At 42.2% G+C, this 17873-nt stretch overlaps 1 long non-coding RNA gene across 1 annotated transcript; it reads right to left on the bottom strand.

The window, feature by feature from the left end:
* Positions 1-15117: 15117 nt before the first annotated feature.
* Positions 15118-17873, bottom strand: LOC124000846. The gene is made up of 3 exons (XR_006832673.1): positions 17766-17873; positions 16201-17166; positions 15118-15979 (listed from the first exon to the last, which is right to left on the bottom strand). It is a non-coding gene; the product is annotated as an uncharacterized LOC124000846 (long non-coding RNA).

The raw sequence follows: 17873 nt of genomic DNA, 5'->3' as shown, positions 1-17873 counted from the left end.
TGCACCAACATTCAAAATGTTATTACATGTGATGTTTTGGTGCCTGTAGGGCAATTCAGAAAGATGATTGAGGATCTTATTACTGATGAATGTGATGTTTTGGTGCCTCTAGGGCAATTCAGAAAGATGATTGAGGATCTTATTACTGATGAATGTGATGTTTTGGTGCCTCTAGGACAATTCAGAAAGATGATTGAGAAGCTTATTACTGATGAATGTGATGTTTTGGTGCCTCTAGGACAATTCAGAAAGATGATTGAGAAGCTTATTACTGATGAATGTGATGTTTTGGTGCCTCTAGGGCAATTCAGAAAGATGATTGAGGATCTTATTACTGATGAATGTGATGTTTTGGTGCCTCTAGGACAATTCAGAAAGATGATTGAGAAGCTTATTACTGATGAATGTGATGTTTTGGTGCCTCTAGGACAATTCAGAAAGATGATTGAGAAGCTTATTACTGATGAATGTGATGTTTTGGTGCCTCTAGGGCAATTCAGAAAGATGATTGAGGATCTTATTACTGATGAATGTGATGTTTTGGTGCCTCTAGGGCAATTCAGAAAGATGATTGAGGATCGTATTACTGATGAATGTGATGTTTTGGTGCCTCTAGGGCAATTCAGAAAGATGATTGAGGATCTTATTACTGATGAATGTGATGTTTTGGTGCCTCTAGGGCAATTCAGAAAGATGATTGAGGATCTTATTACTGATGAATGTGATGTTTTGGTGCCTCTAGGGCAATTCAGAAAGATGATTGAGAAGCTTATTACTGATGAATGTGATGTTTTGGTGCCTCTAGGGCAATTCAGAAAGATGATTGAGGATCTTATTACTGATGAATGTGATGTTTTGGTGCCTCTAGGGCAATTCAGAAAGATGATTGAGGATCTTATTACTGATGAATGTGATGTTTTGGTGCCTCTAGGGCAATTCAGAAAGATGATTGAGGATCTTATTACTGATGAATGTGATGTTTTGGTGCCTCTAGGGCAATTCAGAAAGATGATTGAGGATCTTATTACTGATGAATGTGATGTTTTGGTGCCTCTAGGGCAATTCAGAAAGATGATTGAGGATCTTATTACTGATGAATGTGATGTTTTGGTGCTCAGAGGGCAATTCAGAAAGATGATTGAGGATCTTATTACTGATGAATGTGTTTTTTTATGACCATGTTTTTATTTCTTTCTGCTTGCATTTTGTATTTATATGTTGATGTGTGTATTGTCTATAATTGCTGTAATTCAGCTGTGAAAGAGACCTTGGTCTCAGTTTGACTCTCTGATCAAATAAAGGTTCAATACATAAATACATGACATCTGCAAGTCTTCCGACTATTGACTTCATTCACAACTGCCACCAGTTTAACGACAAAACATTGACAACAAATACAGGTTGACATAACAAAATAAAGTTTGTAATAAAGAATATTTCATGCTGAAAAACAATATTAAACACCAATGGTATTCAATAAGTTGATGGTTTATATTTACAATGACAAAGCTGTAAATATTATCCAATTGTTTTATTTAATCTTGTTTAATTATTTTATGTATTTTGTCACACAGAGGGCCATAGATGATTAGAGACACCTGTGATATTCTGAAGTACCCAAAGCGGGCACTAGATGTCCTGTGACAGATTACATAAAATCCTTGAAAGATAGCAAAATACTGGTAGTTTACTGGTAGACTTAGGTTTCCAGTAATATACCCTCCCTTTACACCCCTAGTCTGAGATGACTTTGCACATATTTCCCAAAGCGCTCTTTCTCTGTTGATCCTGAGTGATAGGTTGTCTCAATGTAATCCAGGTATGAAATTATCGTTATTTTCAAATACATCTGTTTTGTGGCTTAGGTGTGGTCAATTTGCAGTGTACAAAATATTATAATTATGTTCTGGCCCCCCGAACATTTGCTCCGACAAAATTGGCCAAAATCGGTTGCCTAACCACTGGCCAACAGGATGTGTGTTTGGTGCCACCTGTGGATCACCCAGAGACACCAGCTGCTCTAATACAGACTGGTAGAGTGGAACTCTAATGGTACTTCTGAGGGAAAGGAGAGATGAAGGGAAGGGAGATGAGGGAAGTGGATGAAAGGGGAGGAGGTAGAGGAGTAGAGGGAAGGGTAGGAGACAAGATGACTCTACCAGGAGAGGAGGGGAAAGGTGTGGAGAGGAGGGGAAGAGAGGAGAGCAGAGCAGAGAGGAAAGGATGCAAGGGGAGAGCCCTGATTGGTTAATTATAACTGAAAGCAGTGCCCTTCTTTTTTATCTCACGTGTCTTTTCATCCTTCCTTTCTCCAGAGACAGACAGAGAGAAAGTACAGAGAGTGCCCCTGCTGGTGCTAGGACAAAAACCTCTCCCTCAACATCAGCAAGACCAAGAAGCTGATCGTAGACTACAGGAAATAGGGTGGAGGGGGGGTCAAGAGCTTCAAGTTCCTACGTGTCCACATCCAGAACAGTCATGAATGTACGGCAACCCCTCTTCTCTCTCAGGAGACTGAAACGATTTGGCATGGCCCCTCAGATCCTTAGGAACGTTTACAACAGCACCACTGAGAGCATCCGGACTGGTTGTATCACTGTCTGGTATGGCAACTGCACGGCCCGCAACAGGAAGGCTCTACAGAGGGTGTTGCGGACAGCCCAACGAATCACTGGGGGCGAGCTCCCAGCCATCCAGGACATACATGCCAGTCACTGTCTGAGAAAGGCCTAAATAATTGCCAAAGATTCCAGCCACCCGAGACATGGACTGTTCTCCATGCTCCTGTCCGGCAGGCGGCACCGGTGCAATCAAGGCTCAGGCAAAGAGTGATAAATACCTGGCCATAAGAATGTTAAATATCCAGGTTACAACACTCTATTTTCCCAGGGGGCAGTAGCAACCTTGTCCAGGTGCTGAGCCTGATTGATAAGGACACAGGTCCTACCAATTAAGGTGATGGTCAGTCAGTGTCCCAGCTTGTGGAGGCTTGAGGCTGCTGGTTTGTTTGGTGGCCATGAGGCTTTTCGTTTGGCTTTGAGTCTTTAGTTTGGGCATGCCTGTGGTTTTATGTTTTGTATGTTTATTTTCATCACCATCTGAACAAATAAAGTCAAGACGGAGCTGGCACTGACCTCAGTAAGTTGCTGTCTCCTGAGCACATCCAACACAGTCCTCAAATTCTGATTTCTCACATAAATGTACACATTCATTCAGGTTACAGAGCACGTAACTAAGCCTAGGACCCATAGACAATGCAAGTGTAACAATATCCGTAGGCTGGTTATTGGGTTCATAACAATTGGTTCAATTATTTATTGAATGAGCAGAAATTACACATGGTGTATGTACAGCTTCATTAAAGCACAAGAAGCAAACATATGTTAACACAGTCATTTTAAATATATTGTGTAAGTACAAAACTCAAGTGATTGATTGACAGTAGCTATTGAATGATACATACAGTACGTGTGAAGTGTGTGTGTGTGTGTGTGTGTGTGTGTGTGTGTGTGTGTGTGTGTGTGTGTGTGTGTGTGTGTGTGTGTGTGTGTGTGTGTGTGTGTGTGTGTGTGTGTGTGTGTGTGTGTGTGTGTGTGTGTGTGTGTGTGTGTGTGTGTGTGTGTGCTTGGGTGTGTTTCTCTGCTACATCTAGTTCACAGTACCATTCTACAAAATTACACTCTTTTTCAGACTGTCATTAAGATATTAGAGAGGTTATTTAACAGTAGTACAGTTACATTGCAAGTCTCCCCATATTCCTTGGCCTTATGGGATTTTTCTAAAATCCCTGCAGTTCTCAGATGCATGATTTACAGGCTGTCCATTCCCATGATATCTGCAGTAGAAACAGAGTTAGACTGGCCACTCTCTCAGAACCTAGAATCAGGAACAACAGTGTTAGACTGGCCACTCTCTCAGAACCTAGAATCAGGAACAACAGTGTTTGACTGGCCACTCTCTCAGAACCTAGAATCAGGAACAACAGAGTTAGACTGGCCACTCTCTCAGAACCTAGAATCAGGAACAACAGTGTTTGACTGGCCACTCTCTCAGAACCTAGAATCAGGAACAACAGAGTTTGACTGGCCACTCTCTCAGAACCTAGAATCAGGAACAACAGTGTTTGACTGGCCACTCTCTCAGAACCTAGAATCAGGAACAACAGTGTTTGACTGGCCACTCTCTCAGAACCTAGAATCAGGAACAACAGAGTTAGACTGGCCACTCTCTCAGAACCTAGAATCAGGAACAACAGTGTTTGACTGGCCACTCTCTCAGAACCTAGAATCAGGAACAACAGAGTTAGAGCCACTCTCTCAGAACCTAGAATCAGGAACAACAGTGTTTGACTGGCCACTCTCTCAGAACCTAGAATCAGGAACAACAGTGTTAGACTGGCCACTCTCTCAGAACCTAGAATCAGGAACAACAGTGTTTGACTGGCCACTCTCTCAGAACCTAGAATCAGGAACAACAGTGTTTGACTGGCCACTCTCTCAGAACCTAGAATCAGGAACAACAGAGTTAGACTGGCCACTCTCTCAGAACCTAGAATCAGGAACAACAGTGTTTGACTGACCACTCTCTCAGAACCTAGAATCAGGAACAACAGAGTTAGACTGGCCACTCTCTCAGAACCTAGAATCAGGAACAACAGTGTTTGACTGGCCACTCTCTCAGAACCTAGAATCAGGAACAACAGTGTTAGACTGGCCACTCTCTCAGAACCTAGAATCAGGAACAACAGTGTTTGACTGACCACCTCTCAGAACCTAGAATCAGGAACAACAGTGTTTGACTGCCACTCTCTCAGAACCTAGAATCAGGAACAACAGTGTTTGACTGGCCACTCTCTCAGAACCTAGAATCAGGAACAACAGTGTTTGACTGGCCACTCTCTCAGAACCTAGAATCAGGAACAACAGTGTTTGACTGACCACTCTCTCAGAACCTAGAATCAGGAACAACAGTGTTTGACTGGCCACTCTCTCAGAACCTAGAATCAGGAACAACAGTGTTTGACTGGCCACTCTCTCAGAACCTAGAATCAGGAACAACAGTGTTTGACTGACCACCCTCTCAGAACCTAGAATCAGGAACAACAGTGTTTGACTGGCCACTCTCTCAGAACCTAGAATCAGGAACAACAGTGTTTGACTGGCCACTCTCTCAGAACCTAGAATCAGGAACAACAGAGTTAGACTGGCCACTCTCTCAGAACCTAGAATCAGGAACAACAGTGTTCAGACTGGAACCAGTGTTTGACTCTCTCAGAACCTAGAATCAGGAACAACAGTGTTTGACTGGCCACTCTCTCAGAACCTAGAATCAGGAACAACAGTGTTTGACTGGCCACTCTCTCAGAACCTAGAATCAGAACAACAGTGTTAGAATCAGAACCTAGAATCAGGAACAACAGTGTTTGACTGGCCACTCTCTCAGAACCTAGAATCAGGAACAACAGTGTTTGACTGGCCACTCTCTCAGAACCTAGAATCAGGAACAACAGTGTTTGACTGGCCACTCTCTCAGAACCTAGAATCAGGAACAACAGTGTTCAGAACCTAGAATCAGGAACAACAGTGTTTGACTGGCCACTCTCTCAGAACCTAGAATCAGGAACAACAGTGTTTGACTGGAACCAGTGTTTGACTGGCCACTCTCTCAGAACCTAGAATCAGGAACAACAGTGTTTGACTGGCCACTCTCTCAGAACCTAGAATCAGGAACAACAGTGTTTGACTGGCCACTCTCTCAGAACCTAGAATCAGGAACAACAGTGTTTGACTGGCCACTCTCTCAGAACCTAGAATCAGGAACAACAGTGTTTGACTGGCCACTCTCTCAGAACCTAGAATCAGTGTTTGAGCCACTCTCTCAGAACCTAGAATCAGGAACAACAGTGTTTGACTGGCCACTCTCTCAGAACCTAGAATCAGGAACAACAGTGTTTGACTGGCCACTCTCTCAGAACCTAGAATCAGGAACAACAGTGTTTGACTGGCCACTCTCTCAGAACCTAGAATCAGGAACAACAGTGTTTGACTGGCCACTCTCTCAGAACCTAGAATCAGGAACAACAGTGTTTGACTGGCCACTCTCTCAGAACCTAGAATCAGGAACAACAGTGTTTGACTGGCCACTCTCTCAGAACCTAGAATCAGGAACAACAGTGTTTGACTGGCCACTCTCTCAGAACCTAGAATCAGGAACAACAGTGTTTGACTGGCCACTCTCTCAGAACCTAGAATCAGGAACAACAGTGTTTGACTGGCCACTCTCTCAGAACCTAGAATCAGTTTGAACAACAGTGTTTGACTGGCCACTCTCTCAGAACCTAGAATCAGGAACAACAGTGTTTGACTGGCCACTCTCTCAGAACCTAGAATCAGGAACAACAGTGTTTGACTGGCCACTCTCTCAGAACCTAGAATCAGGAACAACAGTGTTTGACTGGCCACTCTCTCAGAACCTAGAATCAGGAACAACAGTGTTTGACTGGCCACTCTCTCAGAACCTAGAATCAGGAACAACAGTGTTTGACTGGCCACTCTCTCAGAACCTAGAATCAGGAACAACAGTGTTTGACTGGCCACTCTCTCAGAACCTAGAATCAGGAACAACAGTGTTTGACTGACCACTCTCTCAGAACCTAGAATCAGGAACAACAGTGTTTGACTGGCCACTCTCTCAGAACCTAGAATCAGGAACAACAGTGTTTGACTGACCACTCTCTCAGAACCTAGAATCAGGAACAACAGTGTTTGACTGGCCACTCTCTCAGAACCTAGAATCAGGAACAACAGTGTTTGACTGGCCACTCTCTCAGAACCTAGAATCAGGAACAACAGTGTTTGACTGGCCACTCTCTCAGAACCTAGAATCAGGAACAACAGTGTTTGACTGGCCACTCTCTCAGAACCTAGAATCAGGAACAACAGTGTTTGACTGGCCACTCTCTCAGAACCTAGAATCAGGAACAACAGTGTTTGGACCACTCTCTCAGAACCTAGAATCAGGAACAACAGTGTTTGACTGGCCACTCTCTCAGAACCTAGAATCAGGAACAACAGTGTTTGACTGGCCACTCTCTCAGAACCTAGAATCAGGAACAACAGTGTTTGACTGGCCACTCTCTCAGAACCTAGAATCAGGAACAACAGTGTTTGACTGGCCACTCTCTCAGAACCTAGAATCAGGAACAACAGTGTTTGACTGGCCACTCTCTCAGAACCTAGAATCAGGAACAACAGTGTTTGACTGACCACTCTCTCAGAACCTAGAATCAGGAACAACAGTGTTTGACTGGCCACTCTCTCAGAACCTAGAATCAGGAACAACAGTGTTTGACTGGCCACTCTCTCAGAACCTAGAATCAGGAACAACAGTGTTTGACTGGCCACTCTCTCAGAACCTAGAATCAGGAACAACAGTGTTTGACTGGCCACTCTCTCAGAACCTAGAATCAGGAACAACAGTGTTTGACTGGCCACTCTCTCAGAACCTAGAATCAGGAACAACAGTGTTTGACTGGCCACTCTCTCAGAACCTAGAATCAGGAACAACAGTGTTTGACTGACCACTCTCTCAGAACCTAGAATCAGGAACAACAGTGTTTGACTGACCACTCTCTCAGAACCTAGAATCAGGAACAACAGTGTTTGACTGACCACTCTCTCAGAACCTAGAATCAGGAACAACAGTGTTTGACTGGCCACTCTCTCAGAACCTAGAATCAGGAACAACAGTGTTTGACTGGCCACTCTCTCAGAACCTAGAATCAGGAACAACAGTGTTTGACTGGCCACTCTCTCAGAACCTAGAATCAGGAACAACAGTGTTTGACTGGCCACTCTCTCAGAACCTAGAATCAGGAACAACAGTGTTTGACTGACCACTCTCAGAACCTAGAATCAGAACCTGAGAATCAGAATCAGGAACAACAGTGTTTGACTGACCACTCTCTCAGAACCTAGAATCAGGAACAACAGTGTTAGACTGGCCACTCTCTCAGAACCTAGAATCAGGAACAACAGTGTTTGTGTCAGAACCTAGAATCAGGAACAACAGTGTTGACTGGCCACTCTCTCAGAACCTAGAATCAGGAACAACAGTGTTTGACTGACCACTCTCTCAGAACCTAGAATCAGGAACAACAGTGTTTGACTGACCACTCTCTCAGAACCTAGAATCAGGAACAACAGTGTTTGAACTCTCTCAGAACCTAGAATCAGGAACAACAGTGTTTGACTGACCACTCTCTCAGAACCTAGAATCAGGAACAACAGTGTTTGACTGACCACTCTCTCAGAACCTAGAATCAGGAACAACAGTGTTTGACTGACCACTCTCTCAGAACCTAGAATCAGGAACAACAGTGTTTGACTGGCCACTCTCTCAGAACCTAGAATCAGGAACAACAGTGTTTGACTGGCCACTCTCTCAGAACCTAGAATCAGGAACAACAGTGTTTGACTGACCACTCTCTCAGAACCTAGAATCAGGAACAACAGTGTTTGACTGACCACTCTCTCAGAACCTAGAATCAGGAACAACAGTGTTTGACTGACCACTCTCTCAGAACCTAGAATCAGGAACAACAGTGTTTGACTGACCACTCTCTCAGAACCTAGAATCAGGAACAACAGTGTTTGACTGACCACTCTCTCAGAACCAGTGTTTGACTGAATCAGAACCTAGAATCAGGAACAACAGTGTTTGACTGACCACTCTCTCAGAACCTAGAATCAGGAACAACAGTGTTTGACTGACCACTCTCTCAGAACCTAGAATCAGGAACAACAGTGTTTGACTGACCACTCTCTCAGAACCTAGAATCAGGAACAACAGTGTTTGACTGACCACTCTCTCAGAACCTAGAATCAGGAACAACAGTGTTTGACTGTTTAGAATCAGGAACAACAGTGTTTGACTGGCCACTCTCTCAGAACCTAGAATCAGGAACAACAGTGTTTGACTGACCACTCTCTCAGAACCTAGAATCAGGAACAACAGTGTTTGACTGACCACTCTCTCAGAACCTAGAATCAGGAACAACAGTGTTTGACTGACCACTCTCTCAGAACCTAGAATCAGGAACAACAGTGTTTGACTGACCACTCTCAGAACCTAGAATCAGGAACAACAGTGTTTGACTGGCCACTCTCTCAGAACCTAGAATCAGGAACAACAGTGTTTGACTGACCACTCTCTCAGAACCTAGAATCAGGAACAACAGTGTTTGACTGACCACTCTCTCAGAACCTAGAATCAGGAACAACAGTGTTTGACTGACCACTCTCTCAGAACCTAGAATCAGGAACAACAGTGTTTGACTGGCCACTCTCTCAGAACCTAGAATCAGGAACAACAGTGTTTGACTGACCACTCTCTCAGAACCTAGAATCAGGAACAACAGTGTTTGACTGACCACTCTCTCAGAACCTAGAATCAGGAACAACAGTGTTTGACTGACCACCCTCTCAGAACCTAGAATCAGGAACAACAGTGTTTGACTGACCACTCTCTCAGAACCTAGAATCAGGAACAACACACATAATCAGTCCTAGTCCTTACACTGTGATCAGGGTAATTAGAGTAGTAGTCTCTTACCTTGGGGTGGTCAGGTTTGTGCCATCCACCCATTTTCAGGTCCTCTCAGTAACTGACAGTCAGACCAATCCAGACATTTGTGTTAGTCCTTAGCTATAGCTACCTAGCTAGGCTAACAAGCTAATTGGTAACAACAACAAAAATCAAACAGACCTTTGTGAAGTGGTCAAGCAGTGATAAATGTGCACTAATGTCAAACAAATTGATATGAGTATGATGTCATAGAAGAACAACTAGCTACTGCATTTTATTTGATATTTACAAGGGGTCATTGCATTAGCTACATTGGTTATTAAGATGGTTTGTATTGATTGTATTAGTGTGGCACTCAACCATTTTGCATGTAAACCATTATCTGTTATACATAATAGATATTACAGTACATTCCTAACAGGAACGTACTGTAATTACAGTCCTCATTTGTGGTAAGCTATGCCAAGATCTCCAGACATCCCAGACCGAGGACAGTCTGGTGCACCTGCCTGAATTGCCAGGATATGGCCACTGACCTTGAGAGGAAGTGCTGCGGTCAGAGCCCGGACAGATGTGTGAGCAGGATGGCACACATGAAACTTTTTTGCCTGGAGGAGGGGATTTTGCGCCCTGTCCGGTCTACCAGAAATGTAATTTTGCCACAGGCCAACCTGCACAGATCACAAGGAGTACAGACATGCATCATAAAGACAATATGTTGTTTGGCAGTATGGAGCCCTGGGACAAGAACCAAGTGGTAATCTCTAGGCTGTAGAGATAGAGCTCTGATGTCCTCACTCCAGAAGACAGCATAGTAAATCACTCCAAGTGCTGTCACAAAGCCTATAACAACATGTACAACTGTTCTACCATTTACTGTCCAGCAGTACCACCAGAGATATCTCCAAGTTCAACTTGCTAAATACGTCAATCCAAATACTCATGAACCTTATAACACACAACTGCTGCCATTTCACCACTCCACTATTCTATTTATCATGACCAAGTATGTTTACATAACAGTTGAACACATTTCACCACTCCACTATTCTATTTATCATGACCAAGTATGTTTACATAACAGTTGAACACATTTCACCACTCCACTATTCTATTTATCATGACCAAGTATGTTTTCATAACAGTTGAACACATTTCACCACTCCACTATTCTATTTATCATGACCAAGTATGTTTACATAACAGTTGAACACATTTCACCACTCCACTATTCTATTTATCATGACCAAGTATGTTTACATAACAGTTGAACACATTTCACCACTACACTATTCTATTTATCATGACCAAGTATGTTTACATAACAGTTGAACACATTTCACCACTCCACTATTCTATTTATCATGACCAAGTATGTTTACATAACAGTTGAACACATTTCACCACTACACTATTCTATTTATCATGACCAAGTATGTTTACATAACAGTTGAACACATTTCACCACTCCACTATTCTATTTATCATGACCAAGTATGTTTACATAACAGTTGAACACATTTCACAACTACAATGTACTTTATTATTTTTAGCCATTTTTGTAATGTTCTGGGTGATTTAGTACTTTACCAGTTCAGTACCTTATCAGACTGTTTTCCTTACTCTGCTTTTGTTATTTTGAGGTTACAGAGACTACCTTGTAATCTTGTTTATCTCCCTAATAAACCTGTAGTTAACCTGATCTTTTTAATCGGACAGATTTGTTTTGTACTGTATTTACACCAGGGTAGTCCATCTTTTTGGATATCTACCCACCTGTAGGTCTGCGAATTTGAAGTTAAAACCGCCAGGAGCATAGATACCAAGAAAAAGAGAACAATTTAATAAATAATACTAAAACCCTTCCAAAAGTGCAATGATAATTTCTATTTGATAGGTAAAGAATACACAAATATTATTTCTCACACAAATGTATTGTTTCCCACACAAACTTCCCTTATTTACAAATTATTTATAAGTTTGGTTGTAAGGCCCCCCTCTTTCAACAACATTTCTGAGTACTCTGTAGGTTTTCAGGCTTCCTGGGAGCGACCAAGTCTGACAATAGGGAAAGCTCATGTCCTTCCACACTCAAAGGTGTGCTAACTGCTTCCTGTGTTGCGACATCTCCTTGAAGGCACTTCAGGGAGTCTTGGTTCATTTGATCTCAGGATCATTCTCCTTGGTAGCCCCAGTTGAGAGCCAAGTCTTAACATTGTTCTTTTCAAGTTCTGGGATGTAGGTGTAGTCCTTTGCTGTTTTCAATGTGAAGAAACCTTATTTTATAGTCTGAATGATAGAATAATATTTGAGTATTTTGTCTATAGAATTGAATTATCAGTGCAGACAATATTGACAATATAACGGCAATGACATGTATTATGACATAATATAAAAATATAACAGCGCTAACATGTGACTCATTATACAGTATATTGAGTTGTACTAATGACATTTTCTTGGTTGCACATCATACAAATATTTTTCACAACCACGAGGATGACTAACACTTGCAAAACCCTTACAAAAAAACACGTCAAATTTGCATTTGCTCTTGTCAAATCAAATGTTCACATATGAAATAGCTGTTTCCACATGTTGAGCTTAAAAATGTGAGTGATTACAGCACTTTTTTATGTGAGAAGAAAAACTTGTTTTCACCTCAGAAAATTGTATATGCATTCTCATGTGAAAAACTTTCTCATGTGAAATCTACCATTTACATGTGAAATTGCAAGTTCACAAGTGAAAACCATTCACATGTGTAAATATAATTTTTAGTTTCACAATTTATTGCAAGATCACATGTGGTGAAATGGGGTTATTCTCCTCACATGTGAAGAGTTGGTATTAACATGTTGCAGTAGCAATGTTTCCACATATGGAATTGTAAATTCTGTAATGCCTGAATATGAAAGTTTAAGTGTGTTAAATATTTAGATTTTCAATTTCTGAGCATTCCATTCAGAATGTTACTGCTGCAGGCACCCACCTTTCTTCTTCAGACATGGGAAGAAACCCAGTGAAAATAACAGAGAAGCTAGCACTCTGTGTCTCCTTATTTATATTTTGTAACATGTTAAAAGTAGCACTGTTAGAGTTCTAATTGGCGCTGTTAACTCAAGATTTAGTGCACTATTGTTTTTATCACATTGTCTGAAAGCGTAAAAAAATACACTGAACACATACAATACATCATCTCTTCAGCTAAAAACAACAACGCAATGTCAAAACAAGTTAACTTTGAGGTAATTCACCTGATTTTGCTAACCGTTACCGGCAATATTCTTGTAAACGAAAATGCTCGCCTAACCTGCTACGAAAATCACTTAGTATCAAGTTTGAGTGTAAATAATGTGTCCTGAAAAAAACTTCAGTCTCTACTTTACACCTCAACAAGTTTGGGAGTAAAGACCCTCTATTGGCAACTACTCCTAGTGGTGAAAGTAAGAACTGCAATTGAAGCCAGAAAATTAATGCAGTCAAATAGGAGAATAATCATTCTGTCAAATGTTTTTTTTAATTATCCATGTGTATGTGTAGTGTATGTTATTGTGTGCATGTGTCTGTGCCAATGTTTGTGTTGCTTCACAGTCCCAGCTGTTCCATGAAGTGTTTTTTAAATCTAATTTTACAGCTTGCATCAGTTACTTGATGTGGAATAGAGTTCCATGTAGTCATGGCTCTATGTAGTACTGTGTGACTCCCATAGTCTGTTCTGGACTTGGGGACTGTGAAGATGCCTCTTGTGGCATGTCTTGTGGGGTATGCATGGGTGTAAGAGCTGTGTGCCAGTAGTTTAGACAGACAGGTGCATTCAACATGTCAATACCTCTCATAAATAAAAGCAGCGATGAAGTCACTCTCCTCCACTTTCAGCCAGGAGAGATTGATATGCATATTATTAATATTAGCTCTCTGGGTACATCCAAGGGCCAGCCATGTGGCCCTGTTCTGAGCCAATTGCCATTTTCCTAAGTCCTTTTTTGTGGCACCTGACCACACGACTGAACAGTAGTCAAGGTGCGACAAAACTAGGGCCTGCAGGACCTGCCTTGTTGATAGTGTTGGCAGAGCATCGCTTTATTACAGACAGACTTCTCCCCATCTTAGCTAATACTGCATCAATATGTTTTGACCATGACAGTTCACAATCTAGGGTTACTCCAAGCAGTTTAGTCATCTCAACTTGCTCAATTTCCACATGATTTATTAGAAGATTTAGTTGAGGTTTAGGGTTTCGTGAGTATTTTGTTCCAAATACAGTGCTTTTAGTTTTAGAAATATTTAGGGCAAACTTCTTCCTTGCCACCCACTCTGAAACTAACTGCAGCTCTTTGTTGAGTGTTGCAGTCATTTCAGTCGCTGTAGTAGCTGCTGTGCATAAATCACATCATCGTTTATTTGTCACGTGCGCCGAATATAAAAGTCAAACGCTTACTTCCAGGTTCTAACCAATAGTGCAAAAAAGGTATTAGGTGAACAACTGGTAAGTAAAGATATAAAACAACAGTAAAATGACAGTGAAAAATAACAGTAGCGAGGCTATAGAAGTAGTGAGGCTATAAAAGTAGCGAGGCTACATGCAGACAGCGGTTAGTCAGGCTGATTGAGGTAGTATGTACATGTAGATATGGTTAAAGTGACTATACATATATGATGAACAGAGAGTAGAAGTAGCGTAAAAGAGGGGTTGGCGGGACACAGTGCAGATGGCCAACCGGGCTATGTGTGGGAGCACTGGTTGGTCGGGCCAATTGAGGTAGTATGTACATGAATGTATAGTTAAAGTGACTATGCATATATGATAAACAGAGTAGCAGCAGTGTAAACGAGGGTTTGGGTTGGGGGGTGGCGCACACAATGAAAATAGCCTGGGTAGCCATTTGATTACCTGTTCAGGAGTCTTATGGTTTGGGGGTAAAAACTGTTGAGAAGCCTTTTTGTCCTAGACTTGGCACTCCGGTACCACTTGCCATGCGGTAGTAGAGAGAACAGTCTATGACTGGCTGGGGTCTTTGACAATTTTAAGGCCTTCCTCTGACACTGCCTGGTGTAGAGGTCCTGGATAGCAGGCGATTGCCGTACCAGGCAGTGATGCAACCAGTCAAGATGCTCTCGATGTTGCAGCTGTAAAACCTTTTGGGGATCTCAGGACCCATGCCAAATCTTTTTAGTTTCCTGAGGGGGAATAGGCTTTGTCGTGCCCTCTTCACGACTGTCTTGGTGTATTTGGACCATTCTAGTTGGTTGTTGATGTGGACACCAAGGAACATGAAGCTCTCAACCTGCTCCACTACAGCCCTGTTGATGAGAATTTGGGTGTGCTCAGTCCTCCTTTTCCTGTAGTCCACAATCATGTCCTTAGTCTTGGTTATGTTGAGGGATAGGTTGTTATTCTGGCACCACCCAGCCAGGTCTCTGACCTCCCTATAGGCTGTCTAATTGTGTAGTGTTGAGTCATCCATATATAGACACTCTGGCTTTACTCAGTCAGTGGCATGTCGTTAGTAAAAATGTAGAAAAGCAAGGGGCCTAAACAGCTACCCTGGGGAATTCCTGATTCTAACTGGATTATATTTGAAGCTTCCATTAAATAACAGCCTCTGTGTTCTGTTAGGCAAGTAACACTTTATCCACTTTTTCCAGCAGTGGACTATGATCAAACATGTAAATCTGCACTGAAGTCTAACAAGACAGCCTCCACAATAATTTTATCATCAATTTCCCTCAGCCAATCATCAGTCATTTGTGTAAGTGCTGTGCATGTTGAGTGTCCTTCCCTATAAGGTCCCTCAGTCAGGTATTGATTTTCAAGCTAGATGCAACTACAACGACCAGGGACCTTTTCAAAAGCCTCATCAAAATGGCAGAACAATAAAATGGTTAACAATAACAAACATTGAATATCGCTTTAAGCATGGTCAAGTTAATAATTATGCTTTGCATTATGTATTAAACAACCCAGACACATCAAAGATAGTCATCCTTCTGAACTGAACACGGAAAATTAATTAACTTTTTGTCTTAAACACAAATTCTTACAGTATGTTTGGGGCAAATCCAACACAACACACAATTCCTATGCAATGTTCTACAAATAGTTCATTTTGTCTGCCAGAGGGGGCTGCTCGTCCTGGAGTGAAGGGGGTGGCATCGCATATGTGGGGTAGACCTGGGGCTCATTAGGATATAAGGGGGCAGTATTTGTTGGGGGGTACGTGGGCGACCCATGTGATAGCTGTTTTGAGGAGGTGCATGGGGGTCCTCTGGGTAACAGGGAGCTTTGCATGCCCCGGCTGAGGAAGAGACAGCAGAGGAGGAGCAGGAGGGCAACATTTCCTGGGGAGGGTAACCACTGCTGGTCAACGACCCAGTGTTGTATCCAACATGTCTGACAGAAACACAATGACAGAAAGAAGGTTTTGATAATACAAAAGTTGCCACATTGATTGCAATCCTAATGAATAGAAAAATATATATAATTTTTATAATAACAATGCGTGTATAAATGCTCAGCCATAACCTCATGTTATTTATTACATTTATTTATTTTAAAATAATCTTCCAAAGACAAAAAAATATCACCCCAGGCGGGTCACCCCCAAGACTGACCTGGCAACAGCGTACTAGCCCGAGTCCTGTGAGAACGAGGAGTTCAGGGTATTCCTCCTCCCTGGGAGGTAGCAGAGGAGACTGGGGTGTAGGGATATTGAGTAGAATAATTGTTCATGTCTCCATAAAACACCTCTATGCTTCAATATCGATCACAAGTTTTACCCTACACTCACAAAAACAAAAGACATCACTTCCTTGCAATAGGACACAGTGTGCTCGTAAGTCTTATTACCTTGATGAACAGCTTATTTTATAAGGCATTCAATCACCTTGCAACAACTAACCCCTAAACTCTTGCTTAACACAAAGTAGCTAGCTAGTAAATGAATTGAAATGTACAACCACCACACTAACGTAAGACCTACTGTGTAAATTGTGCCTAGAACATGGTTCTTTTGAAGTCCTTCGATGTCGACTTTGCTGAAAGTCTTGTTGAAGTCTTCTCGTTGAAATCACAGCTAATGTTGCGGACAGGCAGTGAGTGGATCTCTACGGAGGTGTCTACGGATCTAGGGATCTCTCTAGCCAACTGACACTGCAATTCAAATATTCCCGCCCCAACGTAAGTGGTACTAGCTAGTTGGTTGGGTGTGTATTGACGTGACGCTATGACGTCTCCTCTTTCCAAGTGCAAGTGTCATGCAGGTCAGACACCAGAAAATATCAGTTTAAGTTCATGCACAATAATTGGGAGTGTACGATCCCAGAAATCCTTGTTAACGAGTCACTGGGTATAAAAACGTCCAGCTGGAGCCATCGGAGCGGTTGGCTTCTGAACCCTCAGCAGCTAATGACTTAACGCTAGCTGTACTTTGGTCTGACCCACTACAGGCAGTCCGGCAGAAACCAGGCAGATGTTTTCATATCCAGAGCTTTATTCTCTAGGTCACCACCACACAGCTGCACAAACCCACACATCATTGAAGTATCTTTGTGGTTACAGTTAGAAATGGACTTGTGGTTCTGAAAGATAAGAACAGAAACACAGTGTTGGAAACTAAACAATAGGAAGATCTATACAGGAAGGAATGTCCTAACATTACACCTGAACAGGGATATTCACACAGCATATCAACATGTGGATAAACATCTCACTGAGAGAGAGAGAGCTAACTAGTCTGACAAGCTAGATATAAGGCCCGCTCTCTCAAGCCTGGTGAGGATCTTATCAGATCTGTCTCTGGGGTCATAAATTATACTGCACCTGCACGAGCTCCAGTTCTGAAACTTCTAATCTAGACTGTTCTAGAGGCTTGCCCTGACACCTGCAAATGGCAACCATAATGGCTACTATGAAAACGCTGCGGTAGCATAGGTATACAGACTATACAAATGACTCTAGACAAATATGCATCTACTGCGCAGATGCTCATGCAATCAAGGCGAAACTGGCACTTGTGCAATATAAACAACATGGAGTATCTGAAATATACATAAGCTGCAGGATAAGAACATTACTTTAATACAGTTACAGATGTGACAAGGTAACTTAAGGTAAATTACTTGCAGTCAATCATCATTGTGTAGCATAAAACATCCCAACAATAAACCCCACAACTCACTTTCTTGGATGCACGCACAATCTTCTTAGTAAACACAATGAAAAACCAAAACTTGCGTCTTCTTCTTGGAACCACGTAAACACTCTGAGCTAGAGTGGGCGGGTGCAG

Source organism: Oncorhynchus gorbuscha, linkage group LG16 (genome assembly GCF_021184085.1).
Source record: "Oncorhynchus gorbuscha isolate QuinsamMale2020 ecotype Even-year linkage group LG16, OgorEven_v1.0, whole genome shotgun sequence".
In the NCBI taxonomy this organism is placed as follows: Eukaryota; Metazoa; Chordata; class Actinopteri; order Salmoniformes; family Salmonidae; genus Oncorhynchus; species Oncorhynchus gorbuscha.
This window is presented reverse-complemented; position numbering and strand designations above follow the sequence as displayed.